An 11,947-nucleotide genomic window follows, 5' to 3' on the forward strand; every position below is an offset into this window, starting at 1 on the left:
AAATAAATAAATTATGGATGGAATAACATACTTCCAAGTATGCTTCACACAAACACAAAGTAGTCCAAGCCTTGCAGCTTATTTCATACAAATGCATACTAGTCTAGCAAAACCAAATGGATAACTGAACAATAAGAGTTAATTGTTTTAATCCACAGCTCCCAATCCTGACAGCAGTTACTGTGACTTTGCTATGTACACTTCATCTAACTGTGATAAATAAATAACTCTCAACATCTCTATTCCTGTCCTCCTTAACTCTTTCAGCAGTGTTAACCAAGATGTTAGAATATACCATGGCTTAGGACAAGGTATTATTAAATTTGTATCCATTTCATCTTTACTATATAGTATAACTCTGTAGGAATGCTTTTTGTATCTTTGTCATATGTATATTATTCTTCTTTCTTGTACTACTATAGTTATTATTTGTGGAGCTTTTCTCCCCGGGCCTCCGCTGAAAAAGGACTATTTGTCCAGATGGACTTTCCTGGTAAACAAATGTAAAATAAACAATAAATGCATAAATACTTTCAGTACAAGAATCAAGGAAAATAAGAAAACTTTAAATGAGAGACAGGCCTAAATCCAGGTACAGATTTAGGAGATTGTTCCTATCTACTTAAAAAAGTTGTTTATAAGAAGCAGATCAAAATGTTAGGCAAATTGGAAGTATTGTCTGACATCAGAGACAATTCAGGATTATGTAATTGTGGCTTTGTTTCAAACAGCAGCCACAAGTATTCTAACTTATTGCATACAGATGCCCACTTTTCTTACAGAAGTAGATGGTAAGCAGCACAAATGATAACATGGTAAATTACTCTCATCCACAGACAGCTCACTGCCTCTCCCACTGTGTGAGCCTTATCTCATTGTAATAAAAATAATTCAGCTTAAATTCTTAGTGCAAGAACTATGAACACCTCCCAATAAATAAACAAATAAGCAAAATAATTAGTTACAAATGCCAAAGATTAGTTTTTAAATAGTACTCTGTTATACTTAGAAAGTCTGAAATTGAAACATCTATTATTATTTAACATCTGAAGTGCTCAATGATTTTTGAAGAAAATCACACATTTTATAATAGACTAAAATATGTAGCAAAATCAGAAGAATTGCCCATAATCAAGGACAGTTGAGTAGTGGGTATGTTCACCTTTTACATAAATGGTCACTGCACTTAATTCACACAAATGCACACTTTAATTTTTTATTTTTCATTTTTTTTTATGTTGCTTTTGTTTATCAGTTTGTTTAACTAGGTTTAGTTAGTAGAGGCCTACAAGTAAAGCTCCACCATATTATTAATACTTTTAAAACAGACCTCATTAATATACATGCACAGAAGTTAAGTATATACAGGAACAGTTACACAACCATAAGAAATAAAAGCAACTATTAGATTATTAGAGATAATTATGTATTTAATAGATGTTGAACATAAGCATTAGAAGAGGTGTATTAGTGCGTTTCTCAAACAGATAATAGATCTTGTAATCAGTGATTAGAAATTCAAAAAAGTAAAAGTGAGGGAAGGAAATCAGTAGGGCAGAACATGTTAATATTTTAGTTTAGGGGTAGGGTATTAAGCAGGTTAAGAGACAATTTTGTATGGTTAACATAAGGTTTATATTAGAAATATAGAGGTGGGGGAGAGCATTGTCACAAAACTGTTTCTGGCTACAGTAATAAAACTATTCTGGTATTGTGAAGACTAGTTGTGGCGTATAGGATTGTGAGTAAAAATAAGTGGTTGACAATATGGTAATTTAAATATTACAGTGATATTTATCCTAGAAATATACAATAACAGATCCACTGATTTGATAGGCAAAGTTTTAGTTGTTTAAGTGAGTTTACATTCTGAATGTATTTCTGCATTAGTAGAATGTGGTTCTATAGTTCGGCTACACTATTTGAATATAGAAAGTCACTTGCAGTATTAGATAATTTGGTTTTAGTGAATTTTTTTTTTTTTTTTTTTTTTTTACTATAGATGATCAAATTCCTTTCTAAGCCAGAAAATCATCCATTTCTTAACAGCTTAACACAAAAATACTGCCTGAGTAGAATTTTAATATCATTGTTAGCTGAAAAAGAGCTAGGTGATGTGGAGGCTCTAACCAGTTTAATTCTCTGAATGCTAGATAATGGTGTGTTCTGTTATAGTTTACTACAGATTTTGCTGTAAGCTTGGACAGTTGTGAGACTTGAAGGATTATAAGGATTGGGGTAGGGTAGAGGAGACCTGCCAGTAGCAAAGTAGAGGATATGTGACTTCTGGATATGTTAGTTGGGTGGGGTTTTACTCTCTCTAATATACCTGATTTGTGTTTTGTTTTTCAATCGTGTAATACAAAGTGGACAAGTTTCATCTGGCCATATGTGGAGACACCCAATATTTTTTTGTGGTTTAATTGTTCTATTATGGTTTTGTTGACAGAGGTAATAGTGAATGTATTTGTTTTGCTAGAGATGTGTTTTGAGGTAAAGGATTTAGAAATAGTTGTGAATTATTTAACCACATTTCAATCAATAAGAAAGATAATTGTGTAAGGTCTTGGAGTTTATAGAGTTCTGGCAGAGCAGTTTAGGGCTGAACCATCAGCATAGTGAACTATGGTCTCATTTATTGTAGCAGTGTTTTTGATGAAGATGTTGAAAATGATGGGGCCTAGTATAGATCTGTGAGAGACAAAAATAGTTACTGGCAAGAAGGTGGAATAGTCTTTTTTGTTTCAGTACTTGTACTCTGGTTAAGGGGTAGCTATGTAATCATTACAGTGATGAGTTGGTGGGGACTAGGTATGAAAGTTTATGGATGAGTTTTTTGGTAGCACACACTATCAAAGGCTTTTGATAAGTCTAAAGGTGGTGGAGACTAGGCCTCTGGCATTTCTATTGGAGTTGACAGTATTAACAAAACTTCAGCGAACAGTAGCTATGCTGTGGTAAGGAGAGAAGAAGTGTTGGGCTGAAGACAGAAGCTGGTTATTGATTAGGGAGTGCTGAGATGCTGTGTATGAATACTTTTTTTCTGATATTTTTGATAGGGGAGATAAAATGGCAATTGGCCTATAGTTTGAAAGATCTGCATTGCTTCTACCATTGTGCAGCAACATAATGATTTGTTTTTCCATAGCAAGGGGACTTTATTTTCAGAAATTTGGATCAGGTTATCAGAAATGAGACTAAACATGCATTAACCTCAGCTGCTATTTTAAAATATTTGCCAGGTAGATTGTCAAGGGCAATTGTAGCAGGATTTATGTTTTTTAGGCATCTGTGATGGCATCTGTTGTAACTGGTTGGAAACATAAATGTTGAAGGAAAGTATTTGATTGAGTAGAGATATCAAGAGCTTGAATAATCACCTGGTTGATTAATGACAATACTGCCTGTAAAAAAGTGGGTAATGAATTGTGTAGCAACGTTGCCTACATTAATTCAACAACAGAGTATAAGCAAATTCTCATGGTGGCTTATTATAAAGTCATTGTTAAAAAAGCTTATTAATTTGCATCTGTCTACTTGGTCTTGGCTGTGTTGCTTGCCCTGGATTTAACAGCTCATTGATTGATTGATTGATACCTACAACTGTTTTGGATTATGTGTGTGTGTGTGTGCGTGTGTGCGTGTGTGCGTGTGTGCGTGTGTGTGTGTGTGCGTGTGTGTGTGTGTGTGTGTGTGTGTGTGTGTGTGTGTGTGTGTGTGTGTGTGTGTGTGTGTATGTGTGTTTATCGATTGAGCAGTAGGACTTCTTATCTTTGGCTATAAGTTGTTCTGTTAGGTTGCTTAAATGTCTATAGGCTGTTTGACAAGAGTTTCATGAGGTGATATTTTATTTGAAAATCATATCAAAAGTCGATTGTCTTACTGTGACTTTGTTATCCTTCGTTGGTGTGGTTATAAATTGGGCAAACATGTATAGATGTGTGTTATTGGTTGGAGTTTCAGATTATGTAATATTTATTTATGTATTTATTTTATTTTACATTTGTTGACCGGGCTAGTCTAACTGGATATATGCCCATTTTCAGTAGAGGCCCGGGGAGAAAAGCTCCAAGCATGAACAATAACAAAGTTAACAATATAACAAAGACATGTATAATAACAGTACAGATGTAGTATTGGTTAAAGAAAAAATTTAGTATTAAAAATATTGAATATAGACATTATGCTAAAAGTTAAAGTAAATAAAAAAAACCAAGTACACTAAACACAAGTTGGGTATGAGCAAACAGATTTAACTGGATTTAACAGCTCATTGATTGATACCCACAACTGTTTTGGATTATGTGAGTGTGTGTGTGTGTGTGTGTGTGTGTGTGTGTGTGTGTGTGTGTGTGTGTGTGTGTGTGTGTATATATGTTTATCGATTGAGCAGTAGTACTTATCTTTGGCTATAAGTTGTTCTGTTAGGTTGTAATACCACCACACATGCACATAGCTGTATCATTAATAATGTTTTCCACAAAATAGGTTATTAAACACCAGTGAATGTGCAGCTGAGAAAACCATGTACTCAAAATATGAGTTACTTTTAACAATGGGCTGTGCTCCTACTGCTTGAACAGTAATCTTTAATAATGCCAGCAGAGGTACTGTCCCTTGTCTGCCATGGATATTAAAGCTATTTAGCTCTATTCCTACTGTTGTAGACATTCTGTGTGCTTGGTTTGAATCAGGTTTAGCTGTATTTCTAAAATGTGTACAGAAATAATAAGCTCATCTCTATTTCTGAGCTGTGCATAGATATAATGTTATTGCTGTGCAACTGTATTGCAATATTGGATTCATGAGTTTATAACGTGATATATAATAATCAATAATCTGTAGTTGACATCTTATAGCTATGCTTGTAGCATGTGCTATATCACAGCAACTGAGAATTACAAAGAAATAAAAATAATTTATAACTCAGAGCAACTTTTATCTGAGCGCATGTATGACCTTTCTTATAACTATATGTTCATATATTAATAAAATTCTTTGTGGTATTTAGACAGATACATAAATGCCACTGCACTGCATTAATAGTGCAGAAAATTAAGGACAACATGGCTTCATGCTGATGCTGCCATAGGTCTGCCCAGTGATACTTTGATGCCCTTGCGTAACTGATTCCATGTCACTATGTGGTGCACTATGAAACTGAAAACAAAATGGTTACTGTATTTATTTATTTTATTTAACATCTGTTTACCAGGATGATCCAGCTAGACAGCTAGTGTCCATTTTCAGTGAAGACTCGAGGAGAAATGCTCCAGACAGTTACAGAGTACAAAGAACGTAAGATAAAAATAAATGACACTCAAGATGACAAAGTTTGGTATACACAACAAGCTGATAATATACAGATAAAGTACAGTTGTGTGATCAAACACTGCAGTCTTTTAACATTACAGAACTTTGGTATAGTATAGGCATACAGAAAACAATATTAAAAGTATGTACAAGGAGAAAAGAGAAGGAATGTAATACAGTATTATGTGTTGACTAAAGCATAAAAGGGAGCTTCATTCAGGAGGGTGGGAGTTCAGGGAGGTCCATTGCAGTTACATAACTGGTTGGTATATAGATGGGATTTTAGGTAGGTTTTGAAGGTGGATGTACATTTTTGTAGCCTGGGGTCAGGAGGCAGGGTATTCCATATTTTTGCAACTTCGTGACTGAAGAGCGATTCCCCAGAACTGTTTTTACAGTGGATAGTTTCAATCAGAGCTTTGTTATTAGATCATAACTGCCTGTTTGAATTGTAGACATTTAGGCAGCCTGTCAGGGCAGGTTTTTTTTCAGGATAATATAATATCTGGTATGCCAGGTTAAAAGTTGTTGGTATCATAGTAGGTTTGGGAATTCTAACCAGTGTAGTGTATGTAAGGATTGGCAGTGGTGGGAGCATGATCTGGGATTGGCAGCGAATCTGGCGATTTTATTATAGCATGTGGAGAGTTTATTAAGGTCTGTTTTATTTAGGTTTGTTAGTATGGGCATGCATGCAGTAGTGTTGATAGCAGATGGGTTCTGGCTATCGTGAGTTTAACTTCAGAAGTCAGGTACCATTTGCAGTGATAGAGGGTCCCTAGTTTCTTATGTACTTTGGAGACAATAAGGGATATATATTTGCTGTATTTTAGTTGTTGGTCAATGGTAAGCCCTAGTAATTTGGCTTCTCAGACTGGGATACTAAGGGTCTTGTCTGCTGAGGATATGTAGAAGGTAGTATCATGGGTTTTTATTATGGCGGAACAACATAAGTTGTGTTTTCTTGAGGGTTAATATTAATTGGGAGTTGTTTAGCTAATTTTCTATTTCGGTGAAGGATAGTTGGGTTTTGTGTTGGAAGAATTGAATGTTGGATGCGGAGCTGATCAGAGTATCATCAGCATATTGGACTAGTTTGGCTTTTGTAGTTGTGGAGTGGACTTGATTTGTAAAGATGTTAAATAGGAGTGGGCCAAGGATGGATCCCTGGGGTCCACCAACTGTGACTAGGAGTGGGGGAGGATAGGGAGTTAAGCCATTATCAGATTGTTGGTGGTTGTCCAGATATCCTTTAAACCAGAGCAGGGTGAGGCTGTCAAGGTTCAGATCTGAGAGGCAGGTTGGGAGTTTATTGTGGGAATCTGTATCAAAAGCTTTGGATAAGTTTAGAAAGGTGGCAGAGACAAGATTACCTTGGTTCCTGTTTATGTTTATGATGTTGGTGAAGTTAATTTGGGCTGTGGTGGTGCTGTTTAAAGGACACAAACCATGTTGTGAGTTGGATCGGAGGTCGTTGGAGAGTAGGTGGGTGAGGAGTTGATGGTGAATGCATCTTTCTAGGATTTTGGATAGGGGTGAGAGGATTGAGGTGGGTCGATAGTTAGAGAGATCAGTGGAGGGACCACCCTTGTGGAGGGGAATAATAAAAGAGGATTTCCACAAGGTTGGGATGGTGTGCTCAGTAACTGATCTATTTATTAGCAGTGTGATGGGGTAGGCTATGGCCCTAGATGCTAGTTGGAGGTATTCGGCAGGAAGATTGTCAGCAGCAAGGGTGGTTGATTTAAGTTGTGTTAATAGTTTTTGTATGCTAGATATTGGCATTGGTTTGAGTGAGAAGGAGGTAGTGTCATTTTGGGGTTCAGGAGGTTGTGGGCAGTTGGTGGAGTTTGCATTGTTTATGAGTTTAAGTATAGAGGAGGTGAAGTAGTTGTTGAAACTGTAGACTATGTGTATGTTTGACCCATCTATATTAGGTGGGAGTGTGATTGCTTTGCCAGGTTGGAAGATGTTGTCCACTGCGGCCCAAAATTTTTGAGGGTTGTTACTATGTTTTGTTGTAGGGAAGTGTAGTGTTTAACCTTGTCCATCTTAACTTGTTTCTTTGCTTTATTTCTAAGTTCAATAAAGGCTTGCCTAGTTGTGAGTGTTTTATGTTGGTGCCAGATTTTTCAAGCCTTATCCCTCTCTTTTAGTAAAGCTCTTGTGGTGCTTTGTAGACATGGGGCAGGGTTGCTGCATATTTTAATTGTTTTGATTGGGCTAGTTGGTTGAGAATTTCTAGAAATGTGGAGTTCAAGTATTCTACTGCATTGTCTAGTGGGAGGGCTTTGATGGGAGACCAGTTGCAGGATTCTAAGGCTTCTAGGAAGTGGTCTGTGGGGAAGTTTTTGTGGGCATGGGTTTGTAGTTGGGTGTGGGAGTTAACTGATTTAAGTTTGTGCCTGAGGATGACAGTGGGATTTTGGTCACTTAGTCTGACAGTGTTCCACACTGATGGGCAATGTTTGGCTGATTTGTGAGAATCCAGTCTAGTATGGATTCCCTTTTTGTGGACTTGTCAATGCGTGTGGTTGATTGAATGAGTTGTGTGAAATTATATAGGTTTATGTGGCTGGTGGGTGCTGTAGAATGGATAGAGTTCCAGTCAATATTAACATTACCTAAGACTATGGTTTGTTGGGGGAGGGAGTGGGAAGCCCAGTGGAGTATTGACTCTAGTGTGGTGTGGTTGTCCCCTGGGGGTATATAGATCCCAAGTATGTTTATGTGCTTGTGCTGGTTTAAGAGAATTTTTGCACATGTGATTTCGGCATTTTTGGAGGTAGGGTGTTCTTTTTGCAGTAGCTGGACTTTTGGTTTGCTTTTGTAGATTAGGGCAATACCTCCACCTTTTTTATGAAGTCTATCTGCTCTTTGAATGTTATATCCGGGGTGGGGGGTAATGGAGTTGTCCTTGATGTGTGGCTTAAGCCATGTCTCAGTTATGAATAGTATGTCAGGACTATATTGGGTGATGGCTGAGTGCAGCTCTTCTATTTTGTTCATAATACTGCGGAATGTTTAAATTGAGTATTAGTAGTTTTGTGGGTTTATGCATAAGTGGTAGTTGGGAGTTTAGTCTGTTGTTTACAATTGTTGTTGGGCCGGGGTTGGTGTGCATATCCCCTCCTGATAGTAGTTGGGCTGCTATGCTGATAATTGTTTTAAGGTACAACATCATTAGGTTGTGAAATCATAGACATGGCTGTTTTTTGGATTGTGGGCTATAGTGGATTGGGGTGGTGATTTGAAAGATGATTTTGCTGTAACTGGATGGGGATGTGATTGAGGGTATGTAGGTGTTAGTAGTGGTAAGAAGTAGGGTGGAGGATTTAGGGTAATTATGTGTGATGGGTGAGTGGAGATATGAGGTGATAATGGAAGCTGTGGAGAGGCATATGAGTAGGGAAAGTAGTAGTAATGGAGAGTTGTATGAATGTGAGTGAGGTGTACAGGGCATGGTAACAGGTGTGTGGGCTGAAACTTGGTGGTGTACGCCTTTGAAAAGGGATTTGGTGGATTGGGAGTAGTGTTAATTTATGAAGGGCTAGGTGTAGTTGTACAGGGTGCGAGTTGAGTGGAGATGGGAGTTTCTAGGTTTGTGATTATTATTGTGGGGTGGAGTGTATGTTAGAGTGTGGATGAGTTGTGTGTGTGATTGGGAGTGGTTAGTGGTTGTGGTTGATGGGTCAGGTGATATGGGGTTGAGATGAATGTGTGAGTAGTGGGGTTTGGTGTGAATTGGAGGCAGGGTAGCAGAATGGAGTGAGCCTGAGCATTAGCAAGGACAAACAGAGCAGGGATGAACCAGCAGTGCAGGTAAGTGGGTGCAAAAAAAAAAAACAATCGGTCTGTTGGGCAGGAGGCTGTGTGAGGAAGTAGGGGAGTCCTAGCGCTGTGTGTAGTGACTGCTGTTGGTGGACCCTGTCTGTAAAGAAAGGTGTAAGTGGGTGGAAGTTCTGTTTGGTATTGTCAGAGGGAGGTGGGGAGATCAGGGAAAAGACTGTTCTAGGGGAAGGGATGACTAAGAATGGTCCCAAAGTGATTGTAGTAGTATGCCGGGGGGGGGGGTGGTCTTGAAAATAGGAGGTTTAGGTTAAAGAGTTAGTAAAATAAAACAAATAGGTTTAGGCTACTGAGTTAAAAAGTAGTGAACTATGGGCACATAAAGAACACTTTCCACTGCAAACCCAGTTAGTGTGCTCACATGTAAAGGATAGATAATAACCTTAAAAGATGTTGTTTGCCTGGGAGCTTGGGTTGTTTTTCTGGCTCAGGCTTGGTTTCAGGTTGTGGTTCCCATTGGTCTTTTACTGTATGGGAAGGTGCTGGGCAGTTAACCCGATGTTATGTGTGCTCTAGAGATAGAAAAAAGAAACATTGGGGAAGTAAATAAGAGGAATTAGGCAGGGAGCTTGGGTTGTTTTTCTGGCTCAGGCTTGGTTTCAGGTTGTGGTTCCCATTGGTCTTTTACTGTATGGGAAGGTGCTGGGCAGTTAACCCGATGTTATGTGTGCTCTAGAGATAGAAAAAAGAAACATTGGGGAAGTAAATAAGAGGAATTAGGCAGTGTAGAGTTCTATACAGTTCTTATGGTACTGCTTTGGATAGGTACAGGTCTAGCATAGGGTTATTTGCAGCCATAACAAGCTATCAGTGATTCCTGACTATACAAGGTTAAACCAATGAGGGGACTAATTACTTTTCCTATTAGTAGTTATACCATTTGCCGCCAACAGACAGCGATGTTAGCACTGCTTGCTGGAGTTAAATGCTATACAGCTGTAAGCTCCTGCAAGAAATTATTAATGAGACAAAAAAAAATATATGAACACTACAGTTAATGCCATTTCTAATACAGTATGAACAGGTATAGGGAAGTATTTTAGTAAGAAGGTATACATGGGGTGTGTTGCATGGAGGGGAGAGAGGCACATGGGACGTAGATATATCTTACAGAAACCACGGCTATTTCTTAGCACTGCTCGTGGTGATTCCCAACAATAAAATAATTTCTCTTGGAGTCATATCTGGCTTTGGTTGAAACCTTGTTTAGTGTAGGCTGTAGTGTTAATAGTGAGATGGTATGCACTCTAATGAGGGTGGATATATTACTTCTGGTTGCAAATAAGTAGCACGCAGTGTGATCTGCGAGCCTTCTGACCTAATAGGCACTACAGCAGGGTATGAATCACAGCTAGCTGATTAACGCTGTGCACTGTAAGACAATAAGTGAAGTTTTTTAAAAAAACGGCGTTAGTTAGATTTCAAATAGATCTTTGTAACACCAATCCTATTGTATTACACGCTTTCTAGCAGCTGGATGCTCATAGGAGAGTACTGCATTTAAAGAGGTGCAACTCAGTTAACAAAATACGCTGATAACATTTAGCTGCATGTAGTTTGTGAGTACTGAACTGAAAGGACCAGCTTCAACTGTATTAGGCAGTCATCTTACAATATAAGGCGTATTACGGCAAAAAAATGCATTTTTCACTAGTGCAGCAACAAAGTTCGTACAACTATACAGATAACATTTACTGGGATTTAACTGTTAGTTTTGAACTATAACAACCAACGACTACTGCATTAGACAATCGTCTTGCTATTGCAGGCTTATAATTAAAAAAAACGTAGCGATTATTCACTAGAGCAGTACAATCATGGGCCGTCAGCAATGCTAAAGAAAGTCTATCACAACTGGATAATGCAAGACTACTAGAAGCTAAGATAACAAACTTTGCAATGTATATGTCCAGCAGAAAGTTAAATTAGCAGTTTTACAGATTGCATATATACTTACAAGCAGAACTGCACTCGCGGTGGGTTGGCAGGGCAGAGATAGTGTTGCCACCTTTTCAAATGTGCAAAGTGGGACATTTTTGGTACAAACATCAGATTTCACAGGCCGACACATACCCACGATCAGTACAAAAGTTAGAACTTAAAATTTTTGCCTAAATAAAAGCTTATTCTTGTAGCATTTTAGTTGCTTATTCTGTTCCTTATAACATTTAGGTATTTCAGATACAGAATAACTGTTTCATGCAACTATTACATAAAATATAGGAAATAATTTTGTCCTAAAATCTCAGGACATTTGCCATTTTTACAATTTTTTGCCAGGACACAACTGCCCACAGAGGGACTGTCCCTCGCAGAGTGGGACAGGTGGTAACCCAGAGAAAGTGTTTCTGAGGTGGTGCTCTTTTACCGCGGTTAATTAAAACCTCACGTGGATCATGCTAGGTGGGGGGAGGTTAGAAATGAGGGCTGGTGGTCACAGCAGTGCAGGTAAGTGGCTGGAAAATCACAATCAGTGTGTTGAGCAGAAGGCTGTGTGAGGAAGTAGGGGAGTCCTGGAGCTGTGTGTAGTGACTGCTGTTGGTGGACCCTTTCTGTAAAGAAAGGTGTAAATGGGTGGAAGTTCTGTTAGGTATTGTCAAAATGAGGTGGGTGGGCAGAGAAAAGACTGTGCTAGGGGAGGGGAGGACTGAGGAGGGTCCCAAAGTGATTGTAGTAGTATGCTGGGGCCGGGGGCTTAAAAATAGGAGGTTTAGGTTAATGAGTTAAGTTAATAAAAACAAATAAAGAGTTTAGGGCTTATTGAGCTGTTACTGTGCTCACATGT

This window comes from Protopterus annectens, chromosome 5.part1, assembly GCF_019279795.1.
Source record: "Protopterus annectens isolate FY-2018-M chromosome 5.part1, PAN1.0, whole genome shotgun sequence".
Lineage (NCBI taxonomy): Eukaryota > Metazoa > Chordata > Ceratodontiformes > Protopteridae > Protopterus > Protopterus annectens.